At 38.1% G+C, this 23,693-nt stretch overlaps 1 non-coding gene across 1 annotated transcript; it reads left to right on the forward strand.

Moving 5' to 3' along the window:
• Positions 1-7,632: 7,632 nt before the first annotated feature.
• Positions 7,633-7,736, forward strand: LOC130964807 (small nucleolar RNA R71). The gene has a single exon (XR_009080880.1). It is a non-coding gene; the product is annotated as a small nucleolar RNA R71 (small nucleolar RNA).
• Positions 7,737-23,693: the final 15,957 nt, after the last annotated feature.

Here is a 23,693-nt window from a genome sequence, read left to right on the forward strand (position 1 = left end):
TTTAAATGTTCATAAGAAGAGATGATGCTCGATCACTGATTATACCACACAGTTTCATGAACTACAATTTGGTAGGATTACATGTCACAATATCCATCCAAACCCCAATCCAATTCACTGTGAGAAAGCTTCTCTAGCATGAATCCATCATTCCTTTCCCAAGGTTCCGAAGGATTCCAATTATGGGTAGTTTCTTTCCCAAGACAACTACCCAATGGAATTAGATCGAGAAGCTTTCTAACAAAATTCAAGAGAAAAGATTGAAGAAGAAGATAAAAACTATTATTGATTCATTGAATTACAATAGAGCTCCCTAACCCAATGAAAGGGGTTTAGTAAGTCATAGCTCTGAATTCAATTACAAAGTATGAAAAATAGCAAAATGATCAAAAGTTTCCCAGTGTCCAAAGTTTTCTTTCTAACTTAAATTCTATCCTATTTATACACTTTCTAAATTGAGCTTCTGTTGTGTTTCTTGGGCTTTGAGGCTTTTCCTTGATTTCCTTTTGCTTTGGGTTTATGGTCCATAATCCTGATGAGGCTGTGATCCCATTCTGTAACATTCATTGAGCAAACTTAGTGATAAACACGTAATGACACAAGACTCAACAATTTGAAGTTCCAGACTCATCAATTCTTCAGGCCCAATCCCATAAACCATGATATTCCATTGGGTTTCATACCATAATACGTTTAAGTTGAACTTTGTGCTCAAAGCTAACTTAAACTTCAATATATTTGGCCCAGAAACCCTTTCAAAAAGTGGCATTTAAGTTGAAGTTTAAGTTTCAGTTTAAGGTTAAACTGAAACTTAAACGTGGAAATGGAAGGAAGCAACTATGGGTTGTGGTATGGTCGAACACGTTTAAGCTTTAGTTTAAGGTTAAACTAAAGCTTAAACGTGGAATTGAAGAAAGCAACCCTGGAGGCAATTTGTGGTTGAACACGTTTAACCTCCAGTTTAAGGTTAAACTGGAGGTTAAACGTGGGAATGAAGAAACTAGCCTAGGAGTGTGAATGGGTCGAACACGTTTAACCTCCAGTTTGAGGTTAAACTGGAGGTTAAACGTGGGAATGAAGAAAGTAACCCTGGAGGAGAGAAATAGTCGAACACGTTTAACCTCCAGTTTGAGGTTAAACTGGAGGTTAAACGTGGAAATGCTCCTGGTGCCTCACTTGCTTCTGGCGTTTAACCTCCAGTTTAAGGTTAAACTGGAGGTTAAACGTGGAATTGCTCCTTGGTGAGAAAAAGTGTCGAACACGTTTAACCTCCAGTTTAAGGTTAAACTGGAGGTTAAACGTGGAAATGCTCCTTTAGTTCAATTCTCATTCTGGCGTTTAACCTCCAGTTTAAGGTTAAACTGGAGGTTAAACGTGGAAATGCTTCTTAGTGCCTTTCTCATTCTGGCGTTTAACTTCCAGTTTAAGGTTAAACTGGAGGTTAAACGCCAGTTACAGCATTTCCTCCTTTCTCATGATTCTGGCGTTTAAGCTCCAGTTTAGGCTTAAACTGGAGCTTAAACTCCACATTTGATATTCAAGCTTCTTTTATTGATTTTGTTGCTTCCTTGCCTAGCCTCTTCTTCCCTGAAATCATCCAAACAATTGCATCAAAGTCTTGCAAAATTTCATGAGAAATCATCCATTCATAGCATTCAAGTAATATAACTAAAAACTCATGGAATTTGCATCAAAATCATACTGTTTGGATGGTTCATTGCTTTGTTGTTCATTTAACCATTCTGGTTACTATAAGCTCAAGAAAATGCATAAAACAACTAAAACTAACAGAAAAATGCTAGTGAAACTAGCCTAAGATGCCTTGGCATCACAACACCAAACTTAATACTTGCTTGTCCCTAAGCAAGTCCTGAGTTAATTGAGAAGAAAGTATGAAACAAAAAGCAATTACATTGGCTATATTAGCAAGCATTTGAAGTTCATCAGAAGGGTTTTATGCAGAAAGTTGCAGCATCACTTTTTCATTCTTATCAGGTAGGATTATCACTTTTTTATTGCATCCATCAAACACTGCTATGGCCTCTTGTTATTCTTATGTCCTTGGCACTTTTTCCTTTCTTTGTTTTTCTTTTTCTTAGAGCTCCTTTGCTCCTTGTTTGCTCAGTGTCATGTGTTGCACAAGCCTTTGGCATTTTCTTTTTCTTATTAGTGCACTACACATATCCACTACAGGCATTTTAGTTCACATTTCTTCTTGAGACATTGGTGCCCAGCACCTCTTTGTGTGACTAAATGTTTTGTATTTAGGTTGCTCTTGATAATGGACTTTTGGTTGATAATCCCGGGTTAGTTAACCCAAGTTACCAAGTGTCGAAACACTCCTCAGAACCTATTCATCCAAGCATATCCTTAATACATAAACACCACAAGCATTTGTCTCAGAAGTTCAAACCATTGGTGCCTAGCTTATTTTCTCAATTTTTTTTTGGTTGCCCTTTTTCAGTGGCTTTTTCTTCTTCTTTTTCTTTCTTTTTCATGGTCAAAGACATTTATTCATCAAGATCCATAGACAGTATTCAACTTCTACACAAAAAATGATAATTCTACACTCAATTTCCAGTGAGCTAACTAAACAATCAAGCATGCATACCACCACTTAATTCTACTTGATTTGTCACTAATTGAGCCAAGTTACTTTTGTTCAAACTTTTCTTTTAATTTTTGGAAATAGAACAAGCATGGCAAGCATTTGTTTAAGAAGGTGAAGTTATATCCAAACTTCTAGGCATTCACTTTATTCAAAGCAGTAAACCAACAAACATACTAAAAACTTCACATTAAAACTTAAATGACTTATAATGAAAGAAAGCTCATAAAGACAATTCACAACTATCATTTGATTATTAAGGAGCGAGACCACCTTTTATTTATTGCTTGGTTCTTCTTGATTATTGGGATCCTGCTTCTTCATGCTTCTTACCTCTTTTTGACCACTTGTACTTCCTTTGTCTTTTCTTATGAGCTTTTTCCAGAATCCAGCCTTTTTCATTGTTTCTTCCACTCCCTTTTCAAGGACCATTGCCTTGTTTATTTCTCCTTCTTTTCTTCCTTTGAAATACTCATCAAAAGCTGGGAATGCTGGGTCCATCTTGTGTAGATGTTCTCCTATGTAGTTAAGCTTGATTTGAGAACTGATGTTGTAATCAGCTTGAACTGAGTATCTTGCTTTCTGCAAAGTGGTGGCTTCCTTGATTGCCAAGATACTGGCATCTTGGTGTTGGCATATGTGGCTGAGAGATTCCTGTAATTGTAAATTCTGTTCCATTTGCAGATCTAGGAATCTTGATTCAAAGTTCCTTTGCATATCCATCATTTTTATGTGGAAGTCCTCTTGTCTCTCCTGAGACCTCATGTATTGCTGAGACATTCCTTCTATGATTTCCTGCATTCTGCTCATATCCATGGGGTCTCTGGGAACTTGTTGCCTTCTTTCTGGAATTCCTTGCTCTTCTTGCTCTTCTTCTCCTTCTTCTCCTTCTTCCCCTTCTTGTTCTGCTTCTGCTTGTTGCCCTTCTTCATTTCTTCTTTTTGTATGTCTTGGAGCAATTGGGCCAAGAGTCATTCTGTACGCAGTTATGGCCATTCCAGGATATAGCCAATTAGGTCTTTCATCTTCAAGTGGTACTTGGGCATCGATGCATAGTCTAATGATGGTGCTAGGGAAGTGGAGCCAGGAGTCATGGTCACTTTTCTCACTAAACTCTTGTATCTGTTCAGTAATGAGTTTATGAACTTTGATCTCCCCTCCCACCATAATGCAATGTAGCAAGATGGCTCTTTTAGGGACTATTTCTGAAGTGTTTGCAGTGGGTAGAATGGATCTCCTAACTATTGCATACCACCCTTTAGCTTCAGGTGTTAGGTCTCCCGTTCTCAAAACTCTTGGAGCCCCTTTTGTTTTTCTCACCCATTCAGCTCTGATGGCACAAAGGTCTTCAGCAATAGTCGAATAGTCAGGTTCTCCCATCATCCTTTCCTCATAACTTGCTTGGCTGAAACGTATGTTTTTCAGGCCAAGAGTTTTCATGATTTCTTTGGGGCTGAAGTCAACTTCCACCCCTCTCACATAGCTTTTGTATGTGGGTTCCTCGGTTGTATCCTCCCTCACTGCATTTGCATAAAACTCCTTCACCAGGTTGATGTTGATTTTAGTGATTGGCTTAGTCAAGAGCTCCCACTTCCTCTTTTTGATCTTCTCCCAAATACCTGGAAACTCATCCTTTTCAAGGTCAAAGGGAACCTCAGCTAGCACCCTTTTAGGTCTCATCCATTCGGCTTGAATCTCATGGAAAACGGATTTGTATTTCCATGCATTAAATTCCCTTTCCTCCTCCATTGGCTCCTTATCCTTTCTTCTTTTGTGGCTAGATGAGGCTGCCATTGGTTCCTTGGTTTTGGCAAGTGACAAGCTAAAGTTGACAAAGTGAAGTAAGAAAGTGTTGTTAGAAGTGTGGTGAGGTTGTTTTCGGCAAGAGATGGTTATGATATGATGAAAGAAAATGTGCAAGAAGGAGATTTGGTGGTGTGGAACTCGTTCCCCAAGTGGTTTTTTATAGTGCATGTACTTGAAAAATGGACGGCTAGGGTGAATTGTGAAGTATGGCTTGATGGTAAATATATGAGTTAGGGAAAAGGACGAATTGCTTTTCACTTTCTTGGAAGTATTCTGGGTGCATTAGGTTGTACATGTAGCTATCTTTTCATGCAGAACTTCCTTTTCCCATGTGTTAGTTTCAAAGGCTTTTGAACTTCCTTTTTGACCAAGAACCGTACCCCCCCTTTTGTCTTCTTCCTCCATTCTTATCTTTCCTTTTGTACCTGCACAAACAAACAAATTTGCTATTATTTTTCGGTCCATGTGAATAATGAATAGTACTTGCACATGTTTTTCATTCTTTTTGAATTGTAAATCAATGATTGTCTTTCTGAGCTTATAGCCGTGACCTTTGTATGTATGCACACTTATTACTGGACACCAAACTTAGTGTTTGGTAATGTCTCCTGATGATATGAAATCCATGTTGGTTATCCTTAATAATTGTGCCTAATTCTAATAAATCATAGTCACTTTGGCTTTTTGATCCTAAACAATTTTACTACCTAAAGTAATTGAAATCAAAGTATTAAAACGTGTACATGGTATACTTGTCATGAATTTCTAAATCCAAAGGAACTTCTTGCTTTTCGTTAACTGTGTTCAAAAGGAACACCAAACTTAATGTTTGGTTGTGCACCTTGAAAGAAAGATTGAATACAATTTGAATAAGAATTGGGGTGCCTTCAGGCACACCAAACTTAAAGACCAATTGTATTTTACATGCAATGTTTAGTGCACCTTATCAACAATTGTCCTGAGGATTCAAGTTCATGCATAAGAAACCATGCTTTATTAGATGCAAAGCAAAACAATAAAAAGTAAGGATACTAAAACATGGGTTGCCTCCCATGAAGCGCTTCTTTAACGTCACTAGCTTGACGGTTGTCCCTTGTTAGGGTGGATTGTAGTGCTTGATGTCCTCTCCTCTCACTATGGAAACATCCCCATTTGATTCCTTCATGATTTCCAAATGTTCCATAGAAAGAACTTTCCTGATTGTGAACACTTGAGGGAGCTGATAAGGAATGGGTTTGAGGCCAGGTGGGATTGGCAAATAATGATTTGATATCACTTTATCTCCCGGAGAGAAACCTTCAGTGGGAATTTTCCTGTTTTTCCACCCTCTTGGCAATTTCTTTACAATTCTTCCCTCTCTCTTGAGGATTTCTTCATTGACCCTTATGACAGGAGGGTACTTCTGATCTGTTTCTATTGATTCTTGTGGCTTCAACTCTTGTAATTCTTGTTTGCCTTCAAAGGATTGTTTTAGAGTTTCAGCTGCTGAATTGCTTTCCTCCAAACATAGATTACTATTATCATCCTTAGGCTTTTCAGGTTCTGGTTCAGGCTCAGATGCAGGTTTAAAAACATGGAAGATGAGCTGTTCATCATGTACTCTCAAAATTAGCTCTCCTTGTTCTATATCTATGAGCGCTCTAGCAGTGGCTAGAAATGGCCTTCCCAGAATGATAGGGTGTAGGTAGCTTTCCTCCATGTCCAAAATGACAAAGTCTGTGGGGAAAAAATAATTTCCCACTTTTACCAGCACATTCTCAACTACCCCTTCAGCTTGTTTTTAAGTTTTGTCAGCCAGTTGTATGATTACATCAGTGGATCTCACCTCATTCAGTTGTAGCCTCCTCATAAGAGTCAGAGGCATCACATTTATGCTAGCTCCTAGATCACAGAATCCTCTGTCAATTTTTGTTTCCCCTATGATGCAGGGGATATGAAAACTTCCTGGGTCTGTTTTCTTAGAGACCATATCCTTCTTGATGAGTGCATTGCATTCTTTGTTCATTATTACAGTTTGTCCTCCCTTCAAAACTCTTTTCTTGCTCAGCAATTCCTTCAAATACTTGATATGTGTAGGCATCTGCTGGAGGATCTCAAGAAAGGGAATATTGATGTGGAGAGACTTAAATGTCTCTAAGAACCTTGAATATGTTTTCCCTTTTTCACCTCCTCCTAACCTCTGAGGGAATGGTGCTTTTGGTTGGTATGTTCCCAGCATGCCTTCCTTTTGCATTTCCTTGGCTTGCTCAGTTTCACTTTCCTGCTTAGCTTCTTCCACACCTTCTTTCAAGATTTCTGGCTCCTTTTCTGAGGGTCTGATTCCTTCTTCTTCTGAGACTTCCTTCAATATGGTGATGGCCTTGCATTCTTCCCATCTCACTCCCTTTTGTTCCCCCTTAGGATTCTTTTCAGTGTCACTAGGGAACACTGCAGTTGACTTGGGGGCCTGTTGAGATAGCTCTCCTACTTGAGACTCCATCCACTTGAGTTTTTCACCATGGCTCCTTAAGGTCGATCTCACATCTTCCCTAAAACTTTTCAACTCATTTATGTCCTGACCCATGTTTGCTAGTATTCCTTCTATCCTGTTTAATTGATCTTGAAATTGTTGGTTCGGATTGGATTGAGCAGGTTGGGTATTTTGGCCATGATATGGTGGTTGGGAGTAAGTGTTTTGTGTGGCTTGGTATGATCTTTGGTTGGAGTTTTGGTATGTGGAATTGTTATGTTGGTTGTGGTTGTAAGGTTTGTGGTTTTGTGGTTGGGTTTGCTGGTTTCCCCACCCAAAGTTTAGGTGGTTTTTCCAACCTGGGTTGTAAGTGTTGGAGTGTGGATCATATGATTGCTTTTGTTGGTTTCCCACATAGTTGGCCTCTTCCCAATCACCTCCTTCAATGCTTACTTCCTCTTGATCTTGTGTGTGTATCGCAGCCACTTGCTTTGTGTCTAATTTCCTGGTGAGCTCTGCTAGTTGCTTGGCAAACACCTTGTTTTGAGCTAGAATTGTATCAACATGGTTCAGCTCCATGACTCCCTTAGTGTTGTGTCTCTCTGAAGCATAGTAGTACTCATTCTCAGCCACTGTCTCAATCACTTCAATGGCTTCTTCCACAGTCTTTTTCCTGTTCAATGAACCTCCTGATGAATGGTCTACAGCCTTCCTTGATTCATAAGAAAGTCCATCATAGAAAATATGCAATTGCACCCAGTCAGGGAACATGTTTGGTGGACATTTCCTTGTCAATTCTTTGAACCTCTCCCATGCCTCATAGAGCGTCTCACCATCTTGTTGTCTAAAAGTCTGAACCTCAGATCGAAGCCTATTGACCTTTTGTGGGGGGTAGAAACGTGCCAGAAACTTGCTCTCCACCTCATCCCAGGTTGTTAGGTTGTCCCTTGGGAATGATTCCAGCCACTTAGCTGCCTTGTCCCTAAGTGAAAATGGAAACAAGAGCAGTTTATAGGCATCTTCCTGGACTCCATTGGACTTCACAGTGTCGCAAATTCTCAGGAATTTTGTGAGATGTTGGTTTGGGTCTTCATTAACACTCTCACCAAATGAACAATGGTTCTCCACCAGTGATATTAACTGTGGTTTGAGTTCAAAATTATTGGCCTGAATGGGTGGTTTCTGAATGCTGCTTCCACAATTCCCAGAGGTTGGGTTTATGTATGAACCAAGAACCCTCCTCTCAGGAATGGCATTGTTTCCATCAGCCCTCTCATGGTTGTGAAATTCTCTATCCATGTTGAGATCTAGAGCTTCCTCAAAGTTGTCCTCAGATTCTCCTTCAGATTCTTCTTCTCTCAGTACTCTCTTTCCTCTTGCTTCCCTTCTAAGTCTATGAAGGGTCCTCTCTGGTTCGGTATATGGAGGAGTTGATGTCTCTCCTCTCCTACCTGTCATACAAGAACACACCACAAGCAACAAACAAGTGGAATACTCTTGGTTAATGGAAGAGTATGGTTAGAGCAGTTGAGGAGTTAATTCAAATAGTTAGTGGGTCAGTGAGTTAGTTGCTTGAATTGAAAGGCATAAGAAAGAAAAAGCAAGTAACAGAGTGCAGAAATTAAAAATTCAACAAGTAACTAGAACTAAATTAACAAAACAAGAAAAATGCTCAATCTAGTTAACTTCCAATTTGAGAATTGTCAATCGAAAACCAATCCCCGGCAACGGCGCCATAAACTTGATGCGCATATACTTGATATGCTACGATTTAGGAAATTGCACGATCGGCAAAATTCCTTCCGGCAAGTGCACCGGTTATCGTCAAGTAAAAACTCACAATAGAGTGAGGTCGAATCCCACAAGGATTGGTTGAATGAGCAATTCGAATTAGAAGTTTGTTTAGTTGAGCGAAATCAACTTTTAGATGTGAATTGCATAAAGTAAATGTGGCAGGAAACGTAAATTGCAAGTAATTGAAACTGCATAAACTTAAATTGCGAGAATTAAGGTGCGAGAAAGTAAATTGCTGAAAGTAAAGGGAATTGGGGTGATTGCATGAATTGAAATTTGCAGAATGTAAATAGAAAGTGTAGATCAGAAAGAGGGGTTCATTGGGGTCAGGAGATATTGAAATCTCCGAATCAAAACATTTTCATCTCTTCCTCAACCAATGCATTCATTGAATCTTGCTTGGCAATCTTATATGATTGGATCCCAATTCCTTGGCTCACCAATTCTCTCTAAAAACAAACAAATTCCCAATCCCTTGGTTTAAATGTTCATAAGAAGAGATGATGCTCGATCACTGATTATACCACACAGTTTCATGAACCACAATTTGGTAGGGTTACATGTCACAATATCCATCCAAACCCCAATCCAATTCACTGTGAGAAAGCTTTTCTAGCATGAATCCATCATTCCTTTCCCAAGGTTCCGAAGGATTCCAATTATGGGTAGTTTCTTTCCCAAGACAACTACCCAATGGAATTAGATCGAGAAGCTTTCTAACAAAATTCAAGAGAAAAGATTGAAGAAGAAGATAAAAACTATTATTGATTCATTGAATTACAATAGAGCTCCCTAACCCAATGAAAGGGGTTTAGTGAGTCATAGCTCTGAATTCAATTACAAAGTATGAAAAATAGCAAAATGATCAAAAGTTTCCCAGTGTCCAAAGTTTTCTTTCTAACTTAAATTCTATCCTATTTATACACTTTCTAAATTGAGCTTCTGTTGTGTTTCTTGGGCTTTGAGGCTTTTCCTTGATTTCCTTTTGCTTTGGGTTTATGGTCCATAATCCTGATGAACTTTGTGCTCAAAGCTAACTTAAACTTCAATATATTTGGCCCAGAAACCCTTTCAAAAAGTGGCGTTTAAGTTGAAGTTTAAGTTTCAGTTTAAGGTTAAACTGAAACTTAAACGTGGAAATGGAAGAAAGCAACTATGGGTTGTGGTATGGTCGAACACGTTTAAGCTTTAGTTTAAGGTTAAACTAAAGCTTAAACGTGGAATTGAAGAAAGCAACCCTGGAGGCAATTTGTGTTCGAACACGTTTAACCTCCAGTTTAAGGTTAAACTGGAGGTTAAACGTGGGAATGAAGAAACTAGCCCAGGAGTGTGAATGGGTTGAACACGTTTAACCTCCAGTTTGAGGTTAAACTGGAGATTAAACGTGGGAATGAAGAAAGTAACCCTGGAGGAGAGAAATAGTCGAACACGTTTAACCTCCAGTTTGAGGTTAAACTGGAGGTTAAACGTGGAAATGCTCCTGGTGCCTCACTTGCTTCTGGCGTTTAACCTCCAGTTTAAGGTTAAACTGGAGGTTAAACGTGGAATTGCTCCTTGGTGAGAAAAAGTGTCGAACACGTTTAACCTCCAGTTTAAGGTTAAACTGGAGGTTAAACGTGGAAATGCTCCTTTAGTTCAATTCTCATTCTGGCGTTTAACCTCCAGTTTCAGGTTAAACTGGAGGTTAAACGTGGAAATGCTTCTTAGTGCCTTTCTCATTCTGGCGTTTAACTTCCAGTTTAAGGTTAAACTGGAGGTTAAACGCCAGTTACAGCATTTCCTCCTTTCTCATGATTCTGGCGTTTAAGCTCCAGTTTAGGCTTAAACTGGAGCTTAAACTCCACATTTGATATTCAAGCTTCTTTTATTGATTTTGTTGCTTCCTTGCCTAGCCTCTTCTTCCCTGAAATCATCCAAACAATTGCATCAAAGTCTTGCAAAATTTCATGAGAAATCATCCATTCATAGCATTCAAGTAATATAACTAAAAACTCATGGAATTTGCATCAAAATCATACTGTTTGGATGGTTCATTGCTTTGTTGTTCATTTAACCATTCTTGGTTACTTTAAGCTCAAGAAAATGCATAAAACAACTAAAACTAACAGAAAAATGCTAGTGAAACTAGCCTAAGATGCCTTGGCATCAGCTCCTCAATGTCTCTTCCTTGCCTTTGTTGCTCCTCTCTGATTTCATGGAGGATAATGGTTGCTTTTGTTGAGGTCCATGAGTGGGCTCTCTTGGTTGCTCCATCCTCTTTCTAGTGATGGACTTTTGAGATGAATCTTCTCCATCTCTCATGACTCGGAGTTAGAAGCAACTGCCTTCCCTTTCCTCTTCCTAGAGGTTTTTCCGGCCTTAAGTGCCATCAATGGTTATGGAAAAACAAAAAACAATGCTTTTACCACACCAAACTTAGAAGGTTTGCTCGTCCTCAAGCAAAAGAATAAAAAGGGTGTTATCGGAAGGTGTGAAGAAAAGATAGATAAAGTTGAGGTAGCTGGGGATCCTGTGGGGTCCACAGATCCTGAGGTGTCAAGGATTTCTCATCCCTGCACCATATGGTGTGCAAAACGCCCCTTGCTGCCAATCCTGGCGTTAAACGCCAGGCTGCTGCCCATTTTTGGCATTTAACGCCAGCTTCTTGCCCTTTTCTGGTGTTAAACGCCAGTCTGGTGCCCATTTCTGGCGTTAAACGCCCAAAATGGTGCTAGACTGGGCGTTTAACGCCCATTCTACTACCCTCACTGGCGTTTGAACGCTAGCAAGTTTCTCCTCCAGGGTGTGCTGTTTTTCATTCTGAATTTGCTTTTTCAATTGTTTTTGTGACTTCACATGATCATCAACCTATAGAAAACATGAAATAACAATAGAAAATAAATAGATATAATAAAACTGGGTTGCCTCCCAACAAGCGCTTCTTTAATGTCAATAGCTTGACAGTGAGCTCTCAATGAGCCTTATAGATAATCAGAGCAGTGTTGGGGCCTCTCAACACCAAACTTAGAGTTTGGTTGTGCCCCCCCAACACCAAACTTAGAGATTAAATGTGGGGGTTTTGTTTGACTCTGTATTGAGAGAAGCTTTTCATGCTTCCTCTCCATGGTTACAAAAGGAGAACCTTGAGTCTTATAGTTTGCACTATCTGCAAGCCACGGAGCTTCCTGAATCGCAAACAATTGCTCATCCGGAAAGGTTTCAGAGATCTCAGTAGGAGGGAGGGATGCTCCTGCTACTGGTTCTATCCAGGACAGGTGATCAGCTACTTGATTCTCTGTCCCTTTTCTGTCTCTTATTTCTATATCAAACTTTTGCAGAAGCAACACCTATCTTATGAGCCTGGGTTTTGAATCCTGCTTTGTGAGTAGATATTTAAGAGCATCATGGTCAGTGTACACAATCACTTTTGATCCTACTAAATAAGATCTGAACTTGTCAATGGCATAAACCACTGTAAGTAACTCCTTTTCTGTGGTTTTATAGTTCTTTTGTGCAGCATTTAGAATACGGCTGCCATAATAAATGACATGTAGGTGCTTGTTATGCCTCTGTCCCAATACTGCACCAATGGCATGGTCACTGGCATCACACATTAGTTCGAATGGCAGTGTCCAGTCTGGTGCAGAGATAATTGGTGCTGTGACCAGCTTAGCTTTCAGAAGGTCAAACGCCTGTAGACACTCCTTATCAAAGATAAATGGTGTGTCTGCAGCTAGCAGATTACTCAGAGGTTTTGCAATTTTTGAAAAATCCTTTATAAACCTTCTGTAGAATCCTGCATGCCCCAGAAAGCTTCTGATTGCCTTAACATTGGTAGGTGGTGGTAATTTTTCAATTACTTTAACTTTAGCTTGATCCACCTCTATTCCCTTGTTTGAAATTTTATGCCCAAGGACAATCCCTTCAGTCACCATAAAGTGACATTTTTCCCAGTTTAAAACTAGGTTGGTCTCTTGGCATCTTTTCAGAACAAGTGCTAGATGGTTAAGGCAGGAGCTGAATGAGTCTCCAAATATTGAAAAGTCATCCATGAAGACTTCCAGAAATTTTTCTACCATATCTGAGAAGATAGAGAGCATGCACCTCTGAAAGGTTGCAGGTGCATTGCACAGACCAAAAGGCATCCTTCTGTAGGCAAATACTCCAGAAGGACATGTAAATGTTTTCTCTTGGTCCTGAGGATGTACTGCAATTTGGTTGTAACCTGAATAACCATCCAAAAAGCAGTAATATTCATGACCTGCCAGTCTCTCTAGCATTTGGTCTATGAATGGTAAAGGAAAATGATCATTCCTGGTGGCTGTATTGAGCCTTCTGTAGTCAATACACATACGCCACCCTGTAACTGTTCTTGTAGGAACCAGTTCATTCTTTTCATTATGAACCACTATCATGCCTCCCTTCTTGGGGACAACGTGGACAGGGCTCACCCAGGGGCTATCAGAAATAGGATAAATAATCCTAGCCTGTAGTAACTTAGTGACCTCTTTCTGCACCACCTCCTTCATGGCTGGATTTAGCCGCCTTTGTCGTTGAACCACTGGCTTAGCATCATCCTTCAATAGGATCTTGTGCATGCATCTTGCTGGGCTAATGCCCTTAAGATCACTTATGGACCACCCAAGAGCTGTCTTGTGTGTCCTGAGCACTTGAATTAGTGCTTCCTCTTCCTGTGGATTTAAAGCAGAGCTTATGATCACTGGAAAAGTGTCACCTTCTCCCAGAAATGCATATTTCAGGGATGGTGGTAGTGGCTTGAGCTCGGGTTTAGAAGGCTTATCTTCTTCCTGAGGAATTTTCAGAATTTCTTTTATTTCCTTTAGTTCCTCCAAATCAGGCTGAACATCTTTAAAGATGTCCTCTAGCTCTGATTCGAGGCTTTCAATCATATTGACCTCCTCCACCAAAGAGTCAATAATATCAGCGCTCATGCAGTCATTTGATGTGTCTGGATGTTGCATAGCTTTGACAACATTCAATTTGAACTCATTCTTATTGACTCTCAGGGTTAATTCCCCTTTTTGGACGTCAATGAGGGTTCGTCCAGTTGCTAGGAAAGGTCTTCCTAGAATGAGAGTTGCACTCTTGTGCTCCTCCATTTCCAGCTCTACAAAGTCAGTGGGAAAGGCAAATGGCCCAACCTTGACAATCATGTCCTCAATTATGCCTGATGGATATTTAATGGAGCCATCAGCAAGTTGGAGGCATATTCGGGTTGGTTTGACTTCTTCAGTCAAGCCAAGCTTTCTGATAGTGGATGCAGGTATTAGGTTGATACTTGCCCAAGATCACATAGAGCTTTCTTGGTACAAGTACCCTCTAATGTGCATGGTATCATAAAGCTTCCAGGGTCTTTAAGCTTCTCTGGTAAGCTTTTCAGAATGACTGCACTGCATTCTTCAGTGAGAAAAACTTTTTCAGTTTCTCTCCAATCCTTCTTATGACTTAAGATTTCTTTCATGAACTTAGCATAAGAACGTATTTGCTCAAGTGCCTCTGCAAACGGAATCTTTATTTCAAGAGTCTTTAGATAGTCTGCGAAGCGGGCAAATTGTTTATCCTGTTCCGCTTGGCGGAGTTTCTGAGGATAAGGCATCTTGGCTTTATATTCTTCAACCTTAGTTACTGTAGGTTTATTCCCTACAGAGGTGGTTGAAGAAGCCTTTTTAGAGGGGTTACTATCAGCACTCTCAAGTGTCTGATTCCTCATTGGCGTTTGAACGCCAGGATTGGGTGAGGAATGGGCGTTTAACGCCAACTTTTCCCCCCTTTCTGGCGTTTGAACGCCAGAATTGGGCAAGGAATGGGTGTTTAACGCCAACTTTTCCCCCCTTTCTGGCGTTTGAACGCCAGGAGTATTCCTCTCTGGGTTCTTACTGTCCCCAAAGAGATTTTGGACAGTGGTCTGGTTATCCTCTGTCAGTTGTTCCTTTCTTGGCTTTTTGCCACTTTGAGCAGTGTTATTCAATGTCTTTCCACTCCTTAGTTGAACTGCTTGGCATTCTTCTGTTATCTGTTTAAATAACTGCTATTTTGTCTGATTCAACTGTGATTCTATGTTCTTGTTAGCAATTTTACTTTCTTGGAGCATCTCTTTAAATTCTGCTAACTGTTTTGTCATCAGGTGCAATTGCTGATTAAGCTCAACAATCTGTTCTTGAGGATTAGGATCAGTGGCTACTGCCATAGCTTCTTCTTTTGTAGAGGACTCATTGCTAGAGTATAAATGTTGATTTCTAGCAACAGTATCTATGAGTTCTTGAGCCTCTTCAATCGTTTTTTTCATGTGTATAGATCCACCAGCTGAGTGGTCTAAAGACATCTGAGCTTTTTCTGTAAACCCATAGTAGAAAATGTCTAACTGTACCCACTCTGAAAACATTTCAGAGGGGCATTTCCTTAGCATACCTCTATACCTCTCCCAGGCATTATAAACGGATTCATTATCCTCTTGTTTAAAGCCTTGGATGTCCAACCTTAGCTGTGTCATCCTTCTTGGAGGGTAAAATTGATTCAGGAATTTGTCTGATAACTGTCTCCATGCTTTTATGCTTGCTGTGGGTTGGTTATTCAACCACTTCTTAGCTTGATCTTTTACAGCAAATGGAAACAGTAATAATCTGTAGACATCCTGATCCACCTCTTTATCACGTACTGTGTCAGCAATTTGTAAGAACTGTGCCAGAAACTCAGTAGGTTCTTCCTGTGGAAGACCGAAATACTGGCAATTTTGCTGCACCATGATAATGAGTTGAGGGTTTAGCTCAAAGCTGCTTGCTTTAATGGGAGGTATACAGATGCTACTCCCATATGCAGCTGTAATGGGGTTAGCATATGACCCCAGAGTCCTTCTGGACTGCTCAATTCCACTTAGGTTCATGATGGAGAAAGGGAGATGATGCGGATATTATTTTATTTTTATTTTTTTATTTTTTTATTTTTAATTAAATGTGACCGAAAATAATAAAATAAATGGAAAATAAAATAAAATTTCGAAAACTAAAATAAAATAAAATCAAAGCAAATTGAAAACTAAATTAATTAATTAATTAAAAAGATTTTGGAATTAGCAATTAAAAAGATATGATTGAAAATTATTTTGAAAAACATATGATTGAAGAAATTAAAAAGATTTGATTTTTGAAAAAGATTTGAAAAGATCAATTTTTGAAATTAGAATTTTGACTTGACTAAAAAAAAGATATGATTTTGAAAATCTTTGACTAATTTAATGCAAAATTTCAAAAATTATGAATAAAATAAGGAAAGGATATTTTTTTGATTTTTTAAAATTTAATGAGGGAAGAGAAAAACAACAAATCGACACTAAACTTACAAAATTTTAGATCAAAACAAAGAGAACAAACAAGAAAACTTTGAATGTCAAGATGAACACCAAGAACACTTTGAAGATCAAAATGAACACCAAGAACAAATGTTTGAAAAATTTTTAAGTGAATAAAAGCACAAAAGACACCAAACTTAAAATTTTTAGAAAATCAAAGACAAATTTTCGAAAACTTAAAGGAAAACACAAGGAAGACACCAAACTTAAAATATGAAACTAAACTCAAATAAAAGACTCTAAACCAACAAAAATAAAATAGTCCTAATCTAAGCAACAAGATAAACCGTCAGTTGTCCAAACTCGAACAATCCTCGGCAGCGGCGCCAAAAACTTGGTGCACGAAATTGCAATCACACTTTTGCAATCCCGCACAACTAACCAGCAAGTGCACTGGGTCGTCCAAGTAATACCTTACGTGAGTAAGGGTCGATCCTACGGAGATTGTCGGCTTGAAGCAAGCTATGGTTATCTTGTAACTCTTAGTCAGGATATCAATAATTCTCAGGTTTACTTGTGAAAAGTAGAAGAACATGAAATAAATACTTGTTTTGCAGTAATGGAGAACAAGTTGAGGTTTTGGAGATGCTCTATCTTCTGAATCTCTGCTTTTCTACTGTCTTCTTCTTCAAGCACGCAAAGCTCCTTCCATGGCAAGCTGTATGTAGGGTTTCACCGTTGTCAATGGCTACCTCCCATCCTCTCAGTGAAAATGTTCAACGCGCTCTGTCACAGCACGGCTATTCATCTGTCGGTTCTCAATCAGGTCGGAATAGAATCCAGTGATTCTTTTGCGTCTGTCACTAACGCCCAGCCTTCAGGTGTTTGAAGCTCGTCACAGTCATTCAATCCTTGAATCCTACTCAGAATACCACAGACAAGGTTTAGACCTTCCGGATTTTCTTGAATGCCGCCATCAATTCTAGCTTATACCACGAAGATTCTGATTAAGGAATTCAAGAGATATCTACTCAATCTAAGGTAGAATGGAGGTGATTGTCAGGCACACGTTCATAGGTGAGAATGATGATGAGTGTCACGGATCATCACATTCATCAAGTTTAGGAACAAGTGATATCTTAGAATAGAAGCAAGCGTGATTGAATGAAAAACAGTAGCAATTGCATTAATCCATCAAGACACAGCAGAGCTCCTCACCCCCAACCATGGGGTTTAGAGACTCATGCCGTAGAAGATACAATAAGAAACATGTAAAGTGTCATGAGGTAAAGATACAATGTCAAAAGGTCCTATTAATAGTGAACTAGTAACCTAGGATATACAGAAATGAGTAAATGACGTAAAAAATCCACTTCCGGGGTCCACTTGGTGTGTGCTTGTGCTGAGCATTGAAGCTTTCATGTGTAGAGACTTTTCCTGGAGTTAAACGCCAGCTTTTGTGCCAGTTTGGGCGTTTAACTCCAATTTTTGTGCCAGTTCCGGCGTTAAACGCTGGGAATTCTGAAGCTGATTTGCAACGCCGGTATGGGCCATCAAATCTCGGGCAAAGTATACACTATTATACATTGCTGGAAAGCCCAGGATGTCTACTTTCCAACGCAATTGAGAGCACGCCAATTGAGCTTCTGTAGCTCTAGAAAATCCACTTCGAGTGCAGGGAGGTCAGAATCCAACAGCATCTGCAGTCCTTTTTCAACTTCTGAATCAGATTTTTGCTCAGGTCCCTCAATTTCAGCCAGAAAATACCTGAAATCACAGTAAAACACACAAACTCATAATAAAGTCCAAAAAAGTGAATTTTAAATAAAAAGTAATAAAAATATAATAAAAACTAACTAAAATCTACTAAAAACATACTGAAAACAATGCCAAAAAGCGTATAAATTATCCGCTCATCATTAGTAAATGAATAAATAAATAGAAAGAGATGAGAGAGAGGAGAAAATTTTGAAAATTATTTTTAAAAAAAAGTTAGTGATTTTCGAAAATTAAGAGAAGAAATAAAATTAAAATTAAAATTTGAAACAATTAGTTAATTAAAAGAATTTTGAAAAAGAAGAGGGTGATTTTCAAAAATTAGAGAGAGAAAAGTAGCTAGGTGGTTTTGAAAAAGATAAGAAACAAATAAAAAGTCAATTAGTTAGTTGAAAAGGATTTGAAAATCAATTTTGAAAAGAAAAGAAGTTAGAAAAGATATTTTGAAATCAAATTTTTGAAAATGATATGATTTGAAAAGATATGATTAAAAAGATATGATCGAAATTTATTTTGAAAAAGAATTGAAAAAGAAATTTAGAAAGATTTGATTTTTAAAATTAAAATTGATTACATGACTAACAAGAAACTAAAAGATATGATTCTAGAATTTAAAAATTGAACCTTTCTTAACATGAGAGTAACAAACTTCAAATTTTTGAATCAATCACATTAATTGTTAGTAAAGTTTTCGAAAATTTGAAACGAAATTAAGAAAAAAATTTTGAAAAACAATTTTTTTAATTTTTTGAAAATAATAAAAAAATGAAAAAGATTTGATTTTTGAAAAAGATTTGAAAAGATAAGATTTTTTAAAAATTGAAATCTTTACTTGACTTACAAGAAACAACTTATTTTAAAAAATTTTGACTAAGTCAACCCAAAGATTTCGAAATTTATGAGAGAAATAAGGAAAAGATATTTTTTTTGAATTTTTAATGAGGAGAGAGAAAAACACAAATATGACCCAAAACATGAAAATTTTGGATCAAAACCAATGATGCATGCAAGAACACTATGAATGTCAAGATGAACACCAAGAAAACTTTGAAGATCATGATGAACATCAAGAACTTATTTTTGAAAAATTTTCAAGAAAAGAAAAACATTCAAGACACCAAACTTAAAAATTTTTCATGCTTAGATTCTATGAATGCAAAAATGCATATGAAAAACAACAAAAGACACAAAATAAGAAAATATGAAGATCAAACAAGAAGACTTGCCAAGAACAACTTGAAGATCATGAAGAACACCATGCATGAATTTTTTGAAAAAATGCATAAATTTTAAAAACATGCAATTGACACCAAACATAAAAATTGACACTAGACTCAAACAAGAAACACAAAATATTTTTTCTTGTTTTATGATTTTATAATTTTTCTTTTGTATTTTTTCGAAAATTATTTTTACAAAAACAAAAAAGAAGAAAAAATTTTTGAAAAATTTTTGAAAACTTTTTTGAAAATAAGAATAAAGGTTGAAAGAAGAAGAAAATTACCTAATCTGAGCAACAAGATGAACCGTCAGTTGTCCAAACTCGAACAATTCACGGCAACGGCGCCAAAAACTTGGTGCATGAAATTGTGATCATCAACAATGGCGCCAATAGACTTGGTGCTCTCAAACGTGAATCACACTTTATCACAACTTCGCACAACTAACCAGCAAGTGCACTCGGTCGTCCAAGTAATAAACCTTACGTGAGTAAGGGTCGATCCCACGGAGATTGTTGGTATGAAGCAAGCTATGGTCATCTTGTAAATCTCAATCAAGCGGATCCTAATGGTTATAATGGTTTTCGAATATAAAGACAAATAAAGCATAAAATAGAAATAGAGATAGAGATACTTATGTAATTCATTGGTGGGAATTTCAGATAAGTGCATGAAGATACTGTGTTCCTTCTAAATCTCTGCTTTCCTACTACTTTCATCCAATCATTCTTACTCCTTTTAATGACAAGCTGTATGTAGGGCATCACCGTTGTCAATGGCTACTTCCCATCCTCTTAGTGAAAATGGTCAAAATGCGCTGTCACAACATGGCTAATCATCTGTCGGTTCTTGATCATGTTGGAATAGAATCCAGTGATTCTTTTGCGTCTGTCACTACGCCCAAAACTTGCGAGTTTGAAGCTCGTCACAGTCATCTCTTCCCAGATCCTACTCGGAATACCACAGACAAGGTTTAGACTTTTCGGATCTCAGGAATAACCGCCAATAATTCTAGCTTATACCACGAAGATTTTGATTAAGGAATCCAAGAGATACTCATTCAATCTAAGGTAGAACGGAAGTGTTTGTCAGGCACGCGTTCATAAGTGAGAATGGTGATGAGTGTCACGGATTATCACATTCATCAGGTTGAAGTGCGAATGAATATCTTAGAATAAGAATAAGCGTGAATTGAATAGAAGATCAATAGTACTTTGCATTAATACTCGAGGTACAGTAGAGCTCCACACCTTAATCTGTGGTGTGTAGAAACTCCACCGTTGAAAATACATAAGAAAAAGGTCTAGGCATGGCTGTGAGGCCATCCTCCAAAACATGATCAAAGGTTTAAAAGATAATCTAAAGATTCTGAATACAATAGTAAAAAGTTCTATTTATACTAAACTAGTTACTAGGATTTACAGAAATAAGTCTAAGTGCAGAAATCCACGTTCGGGGTCCACTTGGGTGTGTGCTTGGGTTGAGCTTGAGATTTACACATGCAGAAGCTTCTCTTGGAGTTAAACGCCGAGTTGTAATGTGTTTTTGGCGTTTAACTCTGGTTTGTGACGTGTTTCTGGCGTTTTACTCCAGAATTCAGCATAGAACTGGCGTTGAACGCCAGTTTGCGTCGTCTAAACTTGAATAAAGTATAGACTATTATATATTTCTGGAAAGCCCTGGATGTCTACTTTTCAACGCAATTAAGAGCGCGCAATTTGGAGTTCTGAAACTCCAGAAAATCTATTTCGAGTGCAGGGAGGTCTGAATCCAACAACATCAGCAGTCCTTTGTCAGCCTCCTATCAGATTTTTGCTCCGGTCCTTCAATTTCAGCCATAAAATATCTGAAATCACAAAAAAACACACAAACTCATAGTAAAGTCTAGAAAGGTGAGTTTTACATAAAAACTAATAAAAACATCCCTAAAAGTAGCTAGATCCTACTAAAAACTACCTAAAAACAATGCCAAAAAGCGTAAAATTATCCGCTCATCTCCCAGCATTCATGAGTTTGAAGCTCGTCACAGTCATCCCTTCCCAGATCCTACTCGGAATACCACAGACAAAGTTTAGACTTTCTGAATCTCAGGAAAGCTGCCAATTAATTCTAGCTTATACCATGAAGACTCTGATCTCACGGATTTGAATGCTCTATTGTCAAGAGAGGTAGTCAAACTCGTGAGCCAGGAACCCATGAGACATACATTCAATCTAAGGTAGATCGAAAGTGGTTGTCAGGCACACGTTCATAGGTTGAGAATGGTGACGAGTGTCACGGATCATGACATTCATCATGTTGAAGTGCGAATGAATATCTTAGAATAGAAACAAGCGTGATTGAATAGAAAACAGAAATAATTGCATTAATTCATCGAGACACAGCAGAGCTACTCACCCTCAACCATGGGATTTAGAGACTCATGCCGTCAAAGATACAAATTCAGATGTGAAATGTCATGAGGTACAAAATAAATCTCTAAAAGTAGTTTTTATTCTCAACTAGTAACCTAGGTTTACAGAAAATGAGTAAACTAAGATAGATAGTGCAGAAATCCACTTCTAGGGCCCACTTGGTGTGTTCTGGGGCTGAACATTGAAGCTTTCACGTGAATAGGCTATTCTTGGAGTTAAACGCCAGTTTGTAACCTATTTTTGGCGTTTAACTTTGGTTTGTAACTTGTTTCTGGCGTTTAACGCCAGAATAGGGCATAAAGCTGGCGTTGAACGCCAGTTTGCATCGTCTAAACTTGAGCAAAGTATAGACTATTATGTATTGCTGGAAAGCCCTGGTGTCTAATTTCCAACGCAATTGAGAGCGCGCCATTTGGACTCTGGTAGCTCCAAAAATTCTATTTCGAGTGCAGGGAGGTCAGAATCCAACAGCATCTGCAGTCCTTTTTCAGCCTCTAAATAAGATTTTTGCTCAGGTCCCTCAATTTCAGCCAGAAAATACCTGAAATCACAGAAAAATACACAAACTCATAGTAAAGTCTGGAAATGTGATTTTTGCATAAAAACTAATAAAAATGTACTAAAAAGTAGCTAGATCCTACTAAAAACTATGTGAAAATACCCCCAAAAAGCATATAAAATATCCGCTCATCACAACACCAAACTTAAACTGTTGTTTGTCCCCAAGAAACTAGATAAACACGAAGATCAAGAGGCAATCTCAGAGTTTTACATGAAGCTCAATTCTAATTAGATGAGCGGGACTAGTAGCTTTTTGCTTCTGAACAGTTTTGGCATCTCACTTCATCCTTGAAGTTTAGAATGATTGGCATCCATAGGAACTCATAATTTAGATAGTGTTATTGATTCTCCTAGTTTAGTATGTTGATTCTTGAACACAGCTACTTTATGAGTCTTGGCCATGGCCCTAAGCACTTTGTCTTCCAGTATTACCGTCGGATACATAAATGCCACAGACACATAACAGGGTGAACCTTTTCAGATTGTGACTCAGCTTTGCTAAAGTCCCCAATTATAGGTGTCCAAAGTTCTTAAGCACATTCTTTTGGATCACGACTTTAACCACTTAGTCTCAAGCTTTTCACTTGGACCTGCATGCCACAAGCACATGGTTAGGGACAGCTGGGTTTAGTTGCTTAGGCCAGGATTTTATTCCTTTAGGCGCTCCTATCCATTGATGCTCAAAGCCTTGGATCCTTTTTACCCTTGCCTTTTGGTTTTAAGGGCTATTGGCTTTTCTTTTTATTTTTCTTTTCTTTTCTTTTTTTTTCACTGCTTTTTCTTGCTTCAAGAATCAATTTTATGATTTTTCAGATTATCAATAACATTTATCTTTTTTCATCATTCTTTCAAGAGCCAACAGTTTTAACATTCATAAACAACAAGATAAAAAAATATGCACTGTTTAAGCAGTCATTCAGAAGACAAAAAGTGTTACCACCACATATAAATAATTTGAATTTTTCTTATTGAGAACTCGAAAAAAAATTTCCTCCTTATTCTAAAAATATCTGCTATTTTATTCATGTCTAATGATGATGAGAAAAATAAATTATAGCTTACTTGGAGATGATAAAAATAAAAAATAAAAATACTAATTACTACTACTTATATGACTCATAAGATAGATTTCTAATAGCAGAAGTTATCATAGAATTAAGATTTCGACTCAACAACCTTTATTTTGGGAGATGGATGCTCCTTCAATTTGTGGGTTGTTTGGACCTTCAAGAGAAAGCTTCTGGCATTTCAGCTCCTGTAGTTCACGTCCTTCTTTCTCCTGCTCCTTAAGCAGTTTGCAGATCACACTATTTTGATTCTGCTATTCTTCCTTAAGTTGATCCATAATTTCTTGCAGCTTGGTGACAAATGCTTCTAGGCAGGTCTAGTAGTCAATCTGAAAGATTTCTGGGAGGAACTCCTGCGCCCTCCCTTTGATGGAGTTTTCTTGTACTTGTTGTCCCTCCATTGACTTCTTGGTGATTGGATGTTCGACTGGGATGAACTTGTCTACTCCCATCTTCACCCCAGCATCTTTACATAGCAGAGAAATTAAGTTTGGGTACGCCAATTTGGCATCCTTGGAGTTCTTATTTGCAATTGTGTAGAGCTCACAAGAAATCAGATGATGAATCTCCACTTTGTTTCCTTACATAATACAATGGATCATCACTGCTATCTTAATAGTGACTTCGGAGCGGTTGCTGGTAGGCAGTATGGAACGCCCAATGAAATTCAGACAGCCCCTAACAACTGGTTTGAGATCCCCTCTCTTGAGTTG

This window comes from Arachis stenosperma, chromosome 2 (genome assembly GCF_014773155.1).
Source record: "Arachis stenosperma cultivar V10309 chromosome 2, arast.V10309.gnm1.PFL2, whole genome shotgun sequence".
Lineage (NCBI taxonomy): Eukaryota > Viridiplantae > Streptophyta > Magnoliopsida > Fabales > Fabaceae > Arachis > Arachis stenosperma.